This window comes from Dipodomys spectabilis, unplaced genomic scaffold (assembly GCF_019054845.1).
Source record: "Dipodomys spectabilis isolate Male_0828 unplaced genomic scaffold, ASM1905484v1 ptg000215l, whole genome shotgun sequence".
NCBI classification, from domain to species: domain Eukaryota; kingdom Metazoa; phylum Chordata; class Mammalia; order Rodentia; family Heteromyidae; genus Dipodomys; species Dipodomys spectabilis.
In genome coordinates, this window is record NW_024870892.1 from 8,375,480 (window position 1) to 8,381,535 (window position 6,056).

Consider the following 6,056-nt stretch of genomic DNA (forward strand, 5'->3'; position numbering starts at 1 on the left):
GCTCGGGTCTGAAAGAAGCCCTGGGCCATTGGGCAGCCAGCCTATGCCCCTCTGGCTATGGCTGCCCCAGAGTAGCCCCCAGCTCTGAGTACAGCAGGTTTCCCACAAAGGCCCATAGAGCACACCTGTGCTGGATGACAGCAGGCCGGCACAAGAGAGGTTTGTGCGGCATCCCCTGGCTGTCTGCTGGTACTGGAGGGCTGTGAACTGTTGCCATTTCTATCATAAGCCTCTTGAGCCTCTTTCCTGAGAGAGGATCTTTGCTTCTCCTTAGCCCCGTGAAGCCTGGTCCCTTTCGGTCCCTGGAAGCCTAGTCCTGCCCCCCATGACCTCTGGAAGCCTGCCTTCCCCATGATAGGAGGGATCTCGCCTTCCATATGACCTTGGGGAACTGGCCCGGCCTCCCACGACCTTGGGGAACTGACCCTGGCCAACTCTTTTATCCACCATGGTCGTGGACACTGAATCAGTGGCACTTGGGAAAGGCTGTCTCTCTGATCTGCCACAGCGTGGTCCTGGGGGCCTGCCACCCCAGAGCTCCCCAATCCTCATTCTCATCCTCAGGATAAGGACCCATGCGCCCCTTCCTAGTGCTAAGTGCCCACTCCCTGCCCACATCTGATCCTTGCAACCCAGCCTCCAGTGATCATGGGGAGCTGGGGGTGAGCTGAGGATGGGCTGGGGCACTGGCTGAAGCCTCTGTGGGTCTTTGAACCCTGGCCCCTGGTGATCACAGGGACCTGGGGGTGAGCTTGGGGTGAGCTTGGGGTGAGCTGGGGCACTGGCTGGGGCTTCTGTGGGTCACCCACCAAGGTTCCATCATGCGAAAGTTTTTCATAATGGAGACCTGGTTTGACTTCATATGATGCAGCAATGTATCCAAACAGTCCGAGTCCTGACTGTGTTTCCCCAGACAAAGCACGCTGTGTCCGCAGTGTGTATGTGTATGTGAATGACTGGGCCTCCCGGAGGCTCTGGGAAAGGGAGGCCAGCCTCCCCATCCCCTTTCAGCAAGGCCGTGTCCTCAGCCCCTTCAGAGGCCACCTTGGCAATAGTCAGGGCAAAGCTGACCCCAGGATTCTGTCTGGACTCAAGGGCTTAGGATCTGCTGGTCAGAGGTCATTCAGAGCTAGCCCCAGAGAGAGGGGCTTGTGTCCCCACCAGTACCACCAGGGGGCTCTTGCAGAAGACACCGCATGGACTAGGCCACACATGGCAGTCAACTCACCATGAGCAGAAGCCTCCTGGTCTTCACCTTGTCAGGTGGGAATGTAGGCACTGGTAGAGCTGGCACAGGCCAGCTTCCCCCAGGATGGAGCATATGGTGTCTCTGTGAGCATAAAGACCAGTGAGTGTGAAGGAAGCAGCAAAAAGCAAGGATTCTGGTGGTGGTGGCAGGATACAGGATTTCCAGAGCCGCCACCACTGCTGTAGGCAGGGCCCCCATGCTGCCTCCTGGCTGGCTTTCAGGTCTTGGTGCTGTGGCCTGCACTTGGTCTTCTAGGCCCCAGGGTCTCTTCAAGCAACGAAGCTAATTGTAGGCCCAGGGTGCAAAGCCTCTGCCTCGGGGAGCCATGGTCTCCCAGTCCTCAGGGAGCAGCTTCACACTCCTGGTGCTGATGGGGGTTGGAGGCATGTGCAGGGGGAGTGGGAGTCCCAGCTCCCCCGAGATGTCCTGTCACCACACTCTACTCAATGCGTGTCCCCCTGGCATGGGCCCCTTGCCTGGAGCCAAGAGCCATTAGGAAATCTTACATTCCAAGGTCAACGGTTACGTTCATACCCCCAAGAATGTCTTCATCTCACCACAGCCACCAGGAATGCAGGCAGCTCCGCCATGGCCTGGTGGTGGCCCCAGCGTCCCGTCCCCGGAGGTAGACTGTCCCTTCGCGTGTACAGCCATGTGACTGGAGTATTGGTGGCCTTCATGGCCTGGCCTGTGGCTCTCATAGGGTGCCTATGTGAGGTCGGGGGGGGGCCTGGACCCCACTCCTCACAGGAGCAGATTCCCAGCTCCAGACCTTTAGGGGGTTCTCGGGGACAGCCTGAGGTCAGGTACCCCAGTGCAGGCCGGTGTCTAGCTTGACACCCCTCAGCACCATCCTGCCAGGTGGGTGCCGGGGAGCTGAGGAACAGAAGGCCCGGCTCCCTCCACTCCATTCTGAAGGTGTCATATCCCACTAGTGCCTCCTGTGTGGCAGGGACAGGATGGCCAAGAGGACAGACTCCACCTGCTGGGGAGGGGCGGGCTGCACAGGCCAGGGTGCTGTAGGCAGTGATAATGTGGTGGTCAAGGCTGTCAGACGAGGCTCTGGTTAGCTGTCAGAGGGAGGCTCTGGTCAGAGGGAGGCTCTGGCCAGGTGGAGGCTCTGGTTAGAGGGAGGCTCTGGTCAGAGGGAGGCTCTGGTCAGGTAGAGGCTGCTGGGTGACAGAAGTCAGTAGAGGCTGTGGTCAGAGGAGGCTGCTGAGCTGCAAGCTTGGGTCCAGTTAGCCCTGCTCAGATGATGACAGTTTCCAGTGCAGCTTTGGGCTGACCTGGCCCAACCTCGATGACGGAGGCCTAGGCCACACACGCACCTCAGGTGGCTCAAGTCGCAGGCTTGTCAAGGTGGTGGCATAAGAGTCCTAAGTCCATTCCTCACCTCACTGCACACGTCCTGTCAGTGCACATGTGCTGTTGGTGCACACGTGCTGTCAGTGCACATGGCCTGGACACTGTACACATCCTGTCAGTGCACACATCTGGTCAGTGTACTCATTTGATCAGTGTACTCATCCTGACACTGCGCAGGTCCTGTCAGTGTACACGTCCTTCACTGTGCAAGTCCTGTCAGTGCACATATCCTGTTAGTTCACACGTCCTGTCGGTATATACATCCTGTCAGTGCACACGTGCTGTCACTGCTCATGTCCTGTCACATTACACGTCCTGTCACTGCACATGCCTGTCAGTGCACATGTCCTGTCATTGTACATGTGCTGTCACTGCATACATGCTGTCACTGAGCATGTCCTGTCGGTGCAGTGCACATGTCTTGACAGTGCGCACATCCTGTCAGTACACATGCGCTTTCAATGAACACGTCCTGTTGGTACACACGTGCTGTCAGTGCACACGTGCTATCACTGCACACATCCCGTCACTTCACACATCCTGTCTGTCAGTGCACACGTGCTGTCAGTGCACATGTGCTGTCAGTGCACATGTGCTGTCAGTGCTTACTCTCAGGCTCAATGTCCCACTTGGAAGAAGTCACTTTGCCCCTGATGCTGACTTGAAGGGCCTGTTCTCTTCCTGGCTTCCCATGCTAGGTTGGGTGCTAGTGATTTTCTCCAATGGTGGCCAACCCTTCTCTCACTATGTGTTGCTCCATTTCTGAATATGTCAGCTTTCTCCGTTAGACTGACTATTGTGTGTGGCAGGTTGTTTCTGCCTGTGTGCTCTTGAGTAGCTCATTGCACACATGGCTGTGCATGGCCGTGTTGTGCTGTGGACTGCTCAGGAGATGCAGTTTCTGAGGTTGTGCTCTTCAGCCTCAGTAGACTCATTAGTTGCTTCTTATAAAGGTGACTGACTTCTGCCACTGTAGCTCTGATTTACTGAACACGGCATTCTCAGTCTCAGCCCCTGACCCCTCTAGTGTGTGTGTACATCTTACATGCTGCAGTCTCTACTTCCACTCGCAAACCAGGCCCAGGCCCAGTGGACACAGCCTTTCATCTCTGCAGGGTCTGCTTGGGTCCTGTCTGCTTCTTTGTTGGGTGACCACTGTGCACCATGAATTTGCAGAGACATGGGAGAGCCCATCTGGATAGGGACTCTGTATTCCTTTTAGTTGGGGATTACAGCCTACCTTTACACGTACAGGCTCACTCCATACCGTGGTGTAATGGGAGACAGAATTACATTATGTTTTGCTTTAAGTCAGTGGTTTGAAAATGCTTTGCTCTTCAGCACATCTGGCCCTGAGACATTTTCCTGACAATGTGTGTGTGTTGGCGAGGGGGTCACGTGCCTGTGGGGAAAACGGGGTGCTGCTAAAGGTCATGCACAAAGCAAGCCTCAAAAAATAGCCATCAGGGAAATGCTAAAAGTCATGCACAAAGCAAGCCTCAAAAAAAATACCCATCAGGGAAATGCTCAGCACAAAACAACATAAATTGAAAATAACTATTTTCTTCCTTAAAAAGAAAACTTTGAACTCAGCTCAAACCTAAACATCAACAATGCAATCCATCCTAGCCTCCATCCCAGACCATGGGCCTCCTTCCTCCTTGTCTTCCCTATCTTCCCAGCATGACCAGCACAGTCCATCCTGAGACCCCTGTCTGTCCACAGCCTCCTCATCCCAGAACACAGGGAGACGCTGCGTGACCGTGGCTGGCAGAATGTGCTTCATGGTTTGGCCCAGGGCAGGTTTTTGCTTTGTTTGGCAGGAGATAGAATAAGGCCCTGGCGCCCACCAAGTCTGAGACTCTGGAGCCTGGGCTCTCCCAGACAGAGTGTGGTCACCCCGGAGCAGGTGTCACAGGTACCACCTGTGTCTGTGTGAATCCTGCGGTCTAGCCCTAACACCAGCATCTGATTCTCTTCTCTTGGTCTCCTGACTTTTTGGAGAAGTGGGACTGGCTAGAGAGCTCTCCTTGAGAACATTCCATGAGAACATTCCAGAGCCGCCTCCAACCAGGAAGAAAACCACAGAGGGCCAAGAGGGTTGCTGTGCTGACAGGGCTGGCGCAGATCTGAGCCCCATGAGGTTCACAGCCGGAGCTCTGGGAGGCCCAGCGGGGGTGGCATGGGGCTCCGGGCCCGGCAGAGCGGGGCGTCCAGCTTCCCACGCCTGCTGGGTCTGTGCTCAGCAGTTCTGTGACTTCTAGACCATCCATGGCGCTTCCAGGCCTAGGGTCCAAGTCCACCACAACCCTCTCCTCTTCACTTGGGATGCAGGACCACCTATTGTGAAGCAGCCACTGTCCTCACTCTGCTCACAGTCCTGAGGCAGAGGAAGTGGATTTTCCCTTTGAACTGCAGAGGCCAGGCCCAGAAGCAAGAGGTCTGCAAGAAGACAGGAGTCCTCTGCAGCTGCCAAGTCCATACACAGGCACCCCGCACACAGCCCTCACACAGCCTGTACACAGCCACCTACACACAGGTACCCCCACACAGTCATCCTGTACACAGCCCTCACAAGGCATCCTGCAGTCAGCCTTCACACAGCCACCCTGCACACAGTGATCCTGCACACAGTAACCCTGCACAGTCACCACCCACAGGCATTCTGCACACAGTCATCCTGAACACAGTCAGCCCTGACATAGCCACCTACATATAGGTACCCCCCAAAAATCATCCTGTACACAGTCACCCTGTACAGTCATCCTGCACACAGTCACCTTGTACAGTCACCCTGCACACAGTCACTCTGCACAGTCACCCTGCAGGTCACCCTGCACACAGTCACCCTGTACACAAGCATCCTGCAGTTACCCCACGCACAGTAACCCTGCACACAGTTACCCTGCACAGTCACCCTGAACACAGTCACCTTGCACAAGTCACCTTGTACACAGTCACCCAGCATAGTCACGCTGCACACAGTCATCCTGCACAGTCACCCCACACAGTTACCCAGCACAGTCACCCTGTGCACAGTCACCCCCCAGTCACCCTGAACACAGTCACCGTGCACAAGTCACCTTGGACACAGTCACCCTGCATAGTCACCCAGCATAGTCACCCTACACAGTCACCCAGCATAGTCACGCTGCACACAGTCGTCCTGCACAGTCACCCCACACAGTTACCCAGCACAGTCACCCTGTGCACAGTCACCCCCCAGTCACCCTGAACACAGTCACCTTGCACAAATCACCCTGTGCACAGTCACCCTGCATAGTCACCTAGCACAGTTCCCCTACACAGTCACCCAGCATAGTAACCCTGCATAGTCACCTTATACATAGTCACCCGGCACAGTCACCTTCACACAGTCACCTTGTACATAGTCACCTTGCACAGTCACCTAGCACAGTCACGCTGCACACAGCCACCCAGA